This window comes from Furipterus horrens, unplaced genomic scaffold (genome assembly GCF_987537825.1).
Source record: "Furipterus horrens unplaced genomic scaffold, mFurHor1.1.pri manual_scaffold_17, whole genome shotgun sequence".
NCBI classification, from domain to species: domain Eukaryota; kingdom Metazoa; phylum Chordata; class Mammalia; order Chiroptera; family Furipteridae; genus Furipterus; species Furipterus horrens.
In genome coordinates, this window is record NW_028327187.1 from 79,666,863 (window position 1) to 79,679,076 (window position 12,214).

Sequence of the window (12,214 nt, forward strand, 5' to 3'; positions counted from 1 at the left end):
CACTTGGCTTGTAGGCCGACGCTCAATCCACTGAGCCACAGCAGCCAGGGATAACACATCTATATATTCTTATTTCTTCTTTATTATCAAAAGATATCACTTTCTTTTAAAAAAACTCAATAGACAGAATGGCCCATTCCTGAAATCATCAATTCTCCCAGAATCCAACTTACGAAGCTAATTTGCTGAAAAATCAATGTGCTGAATTCTTGAGGATTTGAAGATAATCTGAATTTCACTCTAGTACTGGGTGGCAGGTACCAAACACCTTCAACCAAGTCTAGGTCAATTCACTGCTGCTCTTCAGTAGCCAGAGGCAGCAGCATGGATGATGGCAATGCAGAACCTTAGCGGGGAAATCCATAGACATGAGTTCACTTGGTCACTTGGTAACTGGGCACACGGAGAAGGATCCTGGGCAGAGGGGTGCCCTTCTTTCCATTAGGGGTCGGGTCTGGGATGGAGATGGGACCAGAAAGTGAGAATGAGGGGTAGCAATGTTCATCTCAAAGTGGAGCTTTTCCAAGATACTAAGAGTTGTGAGCTGAGGCCGTCCAGGAAGAGGCTCTAGTATATCTTCATGACCTTGGATTTGACAATGCATTCTCTTTTAAAAATCTTTTTTAATCTTCATCTGAGGACATTTTAAAAAATTGCCTTTAGAAAGAGAGAAGAAGGAAGAGAGAGAAGCTTCAATGGCAGAGAGAGAAACATAGATGTGAGAGAGAAGCATCGATTGCGTGGCTCCTGTATGCATCTGGACTGGGTTGGCATGCACACAAGCCAGGGATAGCACACACCGAGACCAAGAATTGAACCTGCAACCTTGGTATGTGCCCTGACAAGATATGGAACTAGCAACCTTTTGGTTTTTAAAAAAATTATATTTTATTGATTATGTTATTACAGTTGTCCAAATTTTCCCCCTTTACCCCCCTCCACCCAGCACCCCTGACTCCCTCAGGCAATCCCCACACCATTGTTCATATCCATGGGTCATACATATCTATCAACAATTAGATTCAATTGTTGATAGATATGTATTTTTGCCATTTTATTGTTCATAGTTTTGATCTTTTTCTTAAATAAATCCCTTAACATTTCATATAATAATGGTTTGGTGATGGTGAACTTTAGTTTTTTTCTTGTCTGGAGAGCACTTTATCTGCCCTTTAATTATGAATAATATCTTTCCTGGGTAGAGCAATCTTGGCTGTAGGTCTCTGGTTTTCATGACTTTGAATATTTCTTGACAATCCCTTCTAGCCTGCAAAGTTTACTTTGAAAAATCAGCTGACCACCTTATGGGAACTCGCCTGTAGGTAATTCATTTATTTTCTCTTGCTGCTTTTAAGATTCTCTCTTTATCTCTAACCTTTGTCATGTCTTGGAGTGGGCCTCTTTGCATCCATCTTGTTTGGGACTCTCTGTGCTTCCTGGATTTGCATGTCTATTTCCTTCACCATATTAGGAATTTTTTCTTTATTTTTTCAAATATAGTTCCAATTTCTTGCTATTTCTTCTCTCCTCAGGCACCCCTATGATGTGTTGGAATACTTGAAGTTGTCCCAGGGGCTGCTTACACTATCCTCGTTTTATTATTATTTTCTTCTTCTTGTTCTGATTGGTTGTTTTTGCTACTTATGTTCCAAATCATTGAGTTGATTCTTGGCTTCATCCACTCTACTGTTGTTTCCATGTAAATTGTTTTTTATTTCAATTAGTGTATCCTTCATTTCTGGCTGGATCTTTTTTATGCTGCTGAGATCCTCACTGAGCTCTTTGAGCATCCTTATAACCAGTGTTTTGAACTCTGTATCTGATAGATTGCTTATCTCCATTTTGTTTAGTTTTTCCCCCAGAGTTTCCATCTGTTCTTTCATTTGGGCCATATTTCTTTGTCTCCTCATTTTGGAAACCTCCCCGTGTTAGTTTCTATGTATCAGCTAGAGCCTCTATGACTCACTATCTTGGTAGCATAGTCTAATGTAGTAGGTGTCCTGTAGGGTCCAGTGGCACAGCCTCCCCTATAACCCAAGCTGGGTACTTGAGGTACACTCTTCGTGTGGGCTGAGTACACCCTCCTCTTGTAGCTGAGCCTTGGTTCAGTTGGCAGATAAATGGGAGGGATTTATCCAGGGCAGTCAGTTGCAAGGACTGGGTGTGACTACTGACCACCAACCTTCACCCTCCATGGAGGATCAGCTGTGCAGGGGCAGGGTGGTGGTGTTCCAACATGGTCTATAGCTCTCCACTGGGAGTGCAGGCTTTGGGGTTTCCTGGGTGGTGCAGGCCAAGGTTAATCCCCACCTGTGTTCTGCACAGGGCCACCCACCATGAGCTATAAAGCAATCTGAGATGGCTGCTACTTGTGCTGGGCTTGGGGATTCCCAGGTTAAGCCAAGTTGTGAATCTAGGCTGATGCTAGTAGTGCTGGGCCTGGGGCCACTTAGCAAGAGGTATGAGGGCTGGGGGCTTACTGAGGCCGGCTGTTGCTTGTTTGGTAGGATTTAGGAAGCTGTGAAGCCTGAGCCAAGACCATTCACATGGAAAAGTCACTGTTAACAGTTTGAGTGGGCCTTTAAGTTGGGTGGTACAGAGTCTCAGGGGATGTTCAGGGTGGGGCAAACAGTGCTAGCCAGGTTGATGGAGTCTCAGATATGGCACCTGCCTGCCAGCTCTGTTGGGGGAGGGCTCAGAAAAGGGACAATGGCCTCTGCCTGCCTTTTGGTCTGGGAGAAAGCTGTCCCCGAGCTTCTGCCTTGATGCCAGACATATCAGTTCCTCATCTGGTGCTTTTCAAGCTACTACCCTGGTGCTAGAGCTCAGAAGGAGTGATTCTGAGTAAGTTCATGTGTGGGTTCTTTAAGGGAAACTGCTTGGGACTCCAGAGGTTTCTTCCACCAACTCAATCCCCACTGGTTTTCAGCCAGAAGTTATGGGGCTTGATTTATCTTCCTGGCACTGGAACCCTGGGCTGAGGGCCTGGCACGGTACTGGGACTCCTCACTCTGAGATAACCCTCCCAAATTTTTATGCACTAATCATGGATGTGGGAGCAGCCCGTTCTGTGCCTGTCCTACCAGTCTGGATGGATGTGATTTCTTTAATTCTGTAGTTGTCAGACTCCCATTCAACTCGATTTCTGATGGTTCTGGGTGATGGTTGTTCTATATTTTAGTTGTAATTTGGATATGGTTGTGCAAGGAGGCAGGCCGCTTTTATGTATGCCTCCATCTTGACTGGAAGTTCCCCAGCAACAGCTTGGTTATGGAATAATGCTCCAACCAACCAACCAATCAACTGAGCCACACTGGCCAGGGAGATAATGGATTCTTAAACATGACACCAAAAGTACAGTCAACAAAGAAAAACAGATAAAGTGGATTTCATTAAAATTCAAAACGTTTATGCATCAAACGACATTATGAAAGTGAAAAGACAACCTACAGAATAGGAGAAAGTAATTGCAAATCATATATCTGATAAGGGTCTACCATCCAGAATATAAAAGAACTCATAACTCAACAATGAAAAGGAAAACAATTTGATTTTTTAAATGGGAAAAGGACTGCAATAGAGGTTTCTCCAAAGAACACTTGTAAATGGCTAGGAAGCATATAAAAAGATGCTCAACACCATTGGTTATTAGAGAAATGCAAATCAAAATCACAATGAGATACCATCCTCACTGGGATGGTTATAATAACATTTAAAAATTAAATGAATGTTGGCAAGGATGTGGAGAAATTGGAATGCTCATACTGCTGATGGAAATGTAAAATGATTCAGCTCCTGTGGAAACAGTTTGGTGGTTCCTCAGAAAAGTAAAACAGAATTACCAACTGATCCAACAATTCCATCCCTGGTAGATTCCCCCAAAGAACTGAAAACTGATACTCAGTAAATACCTGTACACACATCACTATGTACTGGAGCCAAAAGGCAGAAAGAGCCCATATGTCCATCAACAGATAAATGAATAAACACAATGTGGCATATACAGGCAATGGGATATTATTCGGTCTTAAGAATATGAAGTATATGCTACATGATACATGCTGCAATGCAGATGAATCTTGAAAATATGCTATGAGAAGCCAGACACAAAAGATCATATATTATATAATTTCAGAATAGGTAAATCCATAGAGACAGAAAACAGATTGGTATTTGCCAGGGGCTGGGGGCTGGGAAGTGGCGGGGGGGGAGGGGAGGCAACTGCTTAATGGGTACAGGGTTTCCTTTTGGGGTGATGAAAATATCTTGAAACTAGATAGAGGTGGTGGTTGCACAGCATTGTAAATATATTCATTGCTACTTAATTGATCACTTTATAATAGTTAAGTTTATGTTGTATAAATTTCACCTCAATGGAAAAAAAAGAAAGGAGAAGGAAAGGGAGAAAGAGAGGGAAAGTGAAAGAACAAAATCCAAATCTCCAGTGGGGCCAAGGCAAGTAGGTTTTCCTTGAGACATTTTTATTCAGCTTTATTGAGATATAGTTGATATATAATGTTGCATAAGTTTACGGTGTAGAATGGGGTGATTTGATACACGTAGATATTGAGAAATGTTTGCCACAATAAGATTAGTTAACACATCTTTCACCTCACATAATTACCGTTTTGTCGTTATGGTATTAAAGGTCTACTCTCATAGCAACTTTCTGTTGTTGTTGTTGTTTAATAAATGCTTTCCATTTTACTTAATCTACATGATCTTCAAGTAGGTGCCTTCAACTCAATTTTAAAGATAAGAAAATTGGACTAAGCCTAAGTCACACAGATGTTAGGTTTGCTTCTAAATTTCAAGCTCCATCTGAATCTCAGACACTATATATATTTTTGTACCTTCAGCATCTAGGACTCAAATGTTAAATAAGTCTTGTAATTCTTTTTTTTAAATATGTTTTATTGATTATGCTGTTACAGTTGTCCCCATTTCTTTTCCCTCTGCTCCCCTCCACCCAGTGACCCCCCTCCCTCCAGTTGTCCCCCACTTAGTCCATGCCCATTTGTTGTGCATATAGTTCTTCTCAACCTCTTCCTGTCTACTCCACTCCCTCCTACTATGTTTCTTAATTCCTGTACCATCTCCCTCCCTTTCCCCCCTTCCCCCTCCCCGCTGGCCTCCCCCCAATATGTTCCCCATACCTATAATTCTTTTCCCACTCTCGTTGCCTACTTAGTTTGCCTTTGTTTCAGTTCCCTAGCTTCTGTTGTTGGTTGTTGTGATACAGTTTTCATTTTAATGTTCATAGTTTTGATCCTCTTTCTCCTAAACAAGTCCCTTTAACATCTCATATAACAGTGGTTTGGATCTGATGAACTCTTTCAGTTTTACTTTGTCCTGGAAGCACTTTCTCTGCCCTTCTATTCTGAATGACAGCTTCACTGGATAGAGTAATCATGGTTGTAGGTTTTTGCTTTTCATTTCTTTGAATCTTTCTTGCCAGTCCCTTCTTGCCGGTACTTTCTTTTGAGAAATCAACTGATAGTCTTATTGGGACCCCTTTGTACGTAATTCTCTTCTTCTCTCTTGCTGCTTTTAAGATTCCCTCTTTATCTTTAATTTTTGACATTTTGATTACAATGTGTCTTGCTGTGGTTCTCCCTAGGTCCAGTTTATTTGGAACTCTCTGTGCTTCCTGGACCTGTAAGTCTATGTCCTTCCCCAAGTTAGGGAAGTTCTGCTTCATTATTTTTTCACATAATTTTTCAATTTCTAGTTCTTCTTCTTCACCTCTGGCAACCCTATAATTTGGATGTTCATTCTCTTATAGTTGTTCCAGAGGTTTCTGAGCTTCTCCTCATTTTTCTCACTTTTTGTTTCCTCTTTCTGCACTGGTTGACTGTTTGTTCCTTCCCTATGTTCTGATTTGTTGATTTGATCCCTGGTTTTCTTTCCCTCACCACTTGTTTCGTGTGTGTTTTCATTCATTTCAGCAGGACTAGTCTTCATTCCTTCCCTGTCTTGATTAAGTCCCGCTGTTATTTCTGTAAGCTGTCTTATAACTATGGCTCTGAACTGAGCTTCAGAAAGGTTATCTATATGTTCATCTGTTAAATCATGTGTTTGCTTTCTGGTCAGCTGCGTGATTGGGATCTCTATCATCATCCCTGCCATTCTGGTAATTTTTTGCTTCCTGGGCAGGGCTGTCACACCTCCTATGCTATAGGGGGCGGAGCCCCATGCACTCGTCACTGCTGGGCGACCCTTCTCACCATGCTGTGGCGCTTTGTGTGGGGGTGGGGGTCCACGATGGATTCCTGCCATTCTCTCTTTGCTGAGAGACCAGAAGCTTCCTCCTCATCCCCAGCCCCTCCGGGCCTCACAATCCGAGGCAATGGGGGTCTGCCTTCCCTAGTGTTGGGATTGCGAGTTGATGGGTTTGGTCTGCAGCTAGGGGTGCTCTCAGGTGCTTCTCGCCTCCCCTTAAATACAGGTGTCTGTGCTTACCGCCGTCCTGCTGCCGGTCAGCACTGCTGCTGCCACCAGCACAGCTTGACCTCTCCGCCCCGGCTTCGCCCCTCCTACCCATCCAGGCAAGCACCACTTCTTTGTAACTTCATACGTTGGACTTCCATGTAGCTTTATTTTCTGGAACTTCTGGTTATTTCTGGTTTTGCGGTAGTTGTAGTACTTCTTAGCTGTGGAGGGAGACAGAGCGTATCAGTCTAGGCCTCTATCTTGGCTGGAAGTCTGATCCTCCCTTAATCTCTTGTAATTCTTTATCAGCTACTGACCACCTGTTTTAGATCCATTGCCTTAGATTCCATTTTATAAGTCCTCCAGAAGACACTAAGGGAAAACCCATTAGTTGACCTTTCTCCCTCAGCAGCATTATGGAAAATGCAAATTCAAACAATGTAGTTTTTAGTTTGTCCAATTGAGTAAAACTTTCCTGACACCTCTTAACTCCCATTATTTAAATCAATTAAGTCTCTTCCCCTGTGCTTTCTTATATTTGATGGTCCCCAATATTCTCTAAGGATCTTCATGACAGATTTGTCCTACAGAAACCCATGGTTCCCATCCCATGTGTGATCCCATAGAACATCAAAGGAAACAACTCTCCACCAAACTAAAGCTAGTAGCTGAGTTTTAGTAGGCTTAAGTGACATCTTAACTATTTCTTTGGCCAAGTTTCTATTTCTATTTTTTTAATTCTCATTTCAGGATATGCTTTTATTGATTTTTTTTTTCTCTTTTTTTTTTTTCATCAATGTGCGGTTGCCTCTCACACATTCCCAAATGGGGACCTGGTGTGCAACCTAGTCATGTGCACTGACTGGGAATCAAACCAGCAACACTTGGTTCGCAGGCCGATGCTCAATCCACTGAGCCACAGCAGCCAGGGCTTGATTTTTTTTTAATAAAGAGAGAGAAGCATCTATGTGAGAGATATGAGAGAGAAACATCAATTGGCTGCCCCTCCCCATACACACTCCGACCAGGGATTGAACATGCAATCTAGGTATATACCCAGACTGGGAATCAAATCTACAACTTTCTTCTTTAAAAAAAAAAAAAGATTTTACTTATTTATTTTTAGAAAGAGGGGAAGGGAGGAAGAAAGAGAAAGAGAAACATTGATGTGTGAGAGAAACAATCAATTCCTTGCCTCTTGCATGCCCCCAAATGGGGACTTGGCCTGCAACTGAGACATGTGCCCTGACCGGGAATCAAACTGGCGACCTTTCAGTTAGTAGGCTGGCATTCAATCCACTGAGCCACACCAGCCAGAGCCAAACCCACAATCTTTGGTGTACAGGACAACGCTCCAACTAACTGAACCACCCAGCCAGGGATGGCCAAGCCTTATCTTGGGTCAAAAAACTTAATCTTTAAAAGAACGATGAAAACTGTAACAAATAATAATTTACCCTGAGATCAGTGATGGTCTTGTCTACACACAAGCATTGGTCGTAATAATTTTTTGCAGGAGATACAAACCCTAGAAAGCCTTATTACAATTTCTGGCCTTCAGGATTTCCCAAATTTTTCTACTACATTTCAGACTAAAAGAAAAATTGGTAGCATTTCATGATATATGTCTTTGAACATTAAAACTCCTATGCACAAGGACCTATAAAGCCTGGCAACTATTTTCTAGAATCCAAACCACTTTGATATCAAAATCCCTGGTGTGTTTAAAATTCACATTGCTAGGCCCCATCTCAAGATTTTGACTAGAATGGTTTAGTCGAAAGTCCAAGTTGAGGGAGCCAAGTGTAAAATCTTAGGGTCAGGAAGTAAGTCCTGAAGAACTGCCTCAATCTGTCCCCTCTTTAAAACATGGCCTTTCAGGAACCCTGTGCACAGTTAATGGGAATGCAGACTGGTACAGACACAGTGGAAAACAGTATGGAATTTCCTCAAAACATTAAAAATGAAACTACCTTCTGACCCAGCGACCCCCCCTTCTAGGAATACATCCAAAGAAACCCAGAACAGTAATTCGAAAAAATATATGCACCCCTATGGTCATTGCAGCGTTAGTCACAATAGCCAAAATCTGGAAACAGCCCAAGTGCCCATCAGTAGATGAGCAGATAAAATAGCTGTGGTAAGCCCTGGCTGCTGTGGCTCAGTTGATTGAGCATCGACCTGCGAACCAAGTGTTGGTGGTTCGATTTCCAGTCAAGGCACATTACTAGGTTGCATGTCAAGTCCCCAGTTGGGGGTGCATGAGAGGCAACCACACAGTGATGTTTCTCTCCCTCTCTTTCTCCTTTCACCTCTCTCTAAACTAAATAAATAAATAAATAGATAGATAATTTTTTTAAAAAGCTGTGCTACACTATACAACAGAATACTACTCAGCTGTAAAAAAAGGAGGAAATCTTACCTTTTGCAACAGGATAGATGGACCTGGAGATTATTATGCTTAGTGAAATAAGCCAGTCAGCAAAAGATAAATGCCATAGAATTTCACATATATAGAATCTAATGAACAAAATAAACAAACAAAATAGAAACAGACTCTAGATACAGAGAACAGAATTATGGATGTCAGAGGGGAGGAGATTTGGGGGCTGGGTGAAAAAGGTGAATAGAGTAAAAAAAAACTCATAAACAGACAACATATGGTGATTACCAGAGGGAAAGCGGGGTGGGAGCAGGTAGAAGAGGTTAGAGGGGAGATAAATTCTGATGTAAGGAGACTTGACTTTGGGTGGTGAACACACAATACAATATACAGATGATGTATTATAGAATTGTATATTTGAAACCTATATAATTTTAATAACCAATGTCACCCCAATAAATTCAATAAAAAAATTCTAAAACCCTGGCTGGATAGCTCAGTTGGTTAGAGCGTTGCCCCAATACACCAAGCTTGCAGGTTCAATCCCCAGTCAGGGTACATACAAGAAGCAACCAGTGAATGCATAAATAGGTGGAACAGCAAATCAATGTTTCTCTCCTCTCTCTCTCTCTCTTCAATAAATAAAAAAGTAAAAAATAAAAAAGGACATGACCCTTTAACTTCCTATAAAGACCATACCCCATCAAAACTGAGTCTTTCCCTTTTGAGCCCCATGAAACAGTTAAGGGCACATTCTTTCACTCATTGTAAATTCAGAGTATACAATGCAAACAGACCTTTCAGTTATTACATCTGTATTATATATGTGTATATATACATGTGAATATCTATATATATATCTATAGATAGATAGATAACCAACAGGTAGCACTCTCATTTTATAAATGAAAAGATTCAAGTTAGCTAACAGACCAAGGCCTCTAAGTGTCTCTTGCACATTTGCTTTTCTCAGGAGAGTTAGCAGAGGAGCCCAGGCCCTCATACCCTTAAGTCCTAGAACCTGCTAGGCAGGTTTCTACTGTACAGGTAGGAAGGTAGTGGTGAAAAAAAAACCTACACTTGGACCAGAAGAGAAAAGCACTTGAGAGCATTTAATGAACTTTCCTTCATGTAGCTTCAAGCTGCCAGGCCCCAGGCCCCACCAACACCCTTAATCTTCTCTTCAGCTCTTCTGCTGAAGAATTTAGCTTTCATAAAGACAGGCTGCACCCTGATGGGTGTGACTCAATGGGTTGGGCATCATCCCACAAACTGAAAGGTCGTCCGTTTGGTTTTTTCAGAGCACATGCCTGGGTTGTGGGTTTGGTTCCCAGTTGGGGGGCGAGAGGCAACTGATCAATGTTTATCTCGCACATTGATGTTTCTCTCCCTCCCTTTCTCCCTCCCTTCCCCTCTCTCTAAAAATAAATAAATAAAATTTTTTTAAAAAGGACAGGCTACTTTGGGAGCTTTCCCTTCCCCAGAACTTTGTAGTAGCCTGATTGCACCACATCGGTGATAGGAGCAGCTTTGGTCTTGCTTTTGGCAGCATTTACCCATGACTGTTCACTGACCAAGGTCCACAATTTATCAAGACTGACATTTGGGCAGAAGCGCTGGTTCCTTTTTAAGTGGTAATGTAACAGAACCCCTGGGCTGCTCCGATTGAAACAGAACCCACAGGCTGTTTAGTTAGGGGCCCGATTGCCCGCCGCCAGAATCATAACTCTGAATACCAGAGTTTGGTGAAAAGAAAAAGAATTGTTTATTTACACAAAGTCCTGCCTCCCCCTCCCAGACCTGGCCAGTCTTAGGAAAGTCAGAAACACCGTTTCCCTACTTCCTAGGCACAGCTCAGCTTTACCAGTAGCTGCCAGTCACTCAGTACTGATTGGGGAGGTCCTTTCTGTGCTGTGGTGCCCTCCAGCTCTCAATGCAGGACCGCCTGGATTCTCAGCCTCCTTGTAAACTGCCTTCTTCCTGCAAACAGCATGGATCTCCTCTCCTTCTCAAAGCCGCCTGGCGAGAGCTTCTTCCTTAAGCAGCCTGGAGACCCCTTCTCCAAGCCACATGGAGGGAGCCCACAAGAGCCAGAGAGTGAGGGCATGAGGGCCAGAGAGAGCCTGAGAGAGAGAGCCTCCTAGAGCCAGAGCCAGCCCAAAATGTCCGCAGCTGCTTCTCTCTCCCTCCCTGCCTCCTCTCTCCCCCTGCGTCCTCTCACGCAGTGGGTGTTGCAAACAGTTCTGACCATTCACCGAACCCTACGTAGGCTCTGTCTGCTCCTTCCGTACCAGCCCACAGTCCAAGAACCCTCCCATCTTCCTGAGTCTTGGAAGTAAAGCGGATCTTTGCAACGATGTATCCAGCCACTGGCTCCAGGCATGCAAGGGCATCCTGAAAGCTGCTTCCTGCTGCCTATCTCCCAGCCGCAAACTCGGGTTTGTTTTTGGACTCCCCTGTTTCTGTAACAGTAATGCCTCATACCAAAGAAACCTGCGTGATACTTCCCAAAACCACATCAAAATTACAAATAAAATATAGAACAACCATCAGAAATCGAGTTGAATGGGAAGTCCAATAACTACAGAATTAAAGAAACCACATCCATCCAGACTGGTAGGAGGGGCGCAGATGCAGAACGGGCTGGTCCCACACCCATACATCGTGGACAAAAACTCAGGAGGGATATTTCAGGAGTGAGAAGTCCCAGCTCCACACCAGACTCTGGATCCCCAAGCAGTTGCTCTTAAAGAACCCACACGTGGACTCACCTACTCAGACTCCCTCCCTCGGAGCTCCAGCACTGCGGTAGCAGCTTTAAGGGCACCAGTGGCATACAAGGAGGAACTGAAGTGTCTGGCATCAAGGCGAGCAGAGGCCATTGTCTCTTTTCTAAACCCTCCCCCCACAGAGTCAGGAAGCTGGTGCCCTATCTGAGACTCCATCAACCTGGCTAATACTGTTTGATCCTCCTTGGAGATCCCCAGACACTCTGGAAACCCAGCTTAGGAGCCCACCCAAGCTGCTTTTCCATGTCAATGGCTAGTTTTGGCTGATGCTTCACAGCTGCCTAAATCTTTTCAGACAAGCAACAGCTGGCCTCAGTGAGACCAAGGCCCAGCACTAGCAGCAGCCAGCCTAGACTCACAGCTTGGCTTTGCCTGGGACTCCCCAAGCCCAGCACAAGTAGCAGCCATCTCAGATTACTTTATAGATCAGGCAGGTTGGCCCCAGGCAGAACACAGGTGGGGGATGACCTTGTCCTGCAGCACCCGGGAAGCCCCAGGGCCAGCACACCCAGTGGACAGCTACAGACCACGTTGGAGCATCACCACCCAGCCACTGCTCAGCTGACCCTCCACGGAGGGCGGATGTTGGTGGTCAGTGGTCACAGCCAGT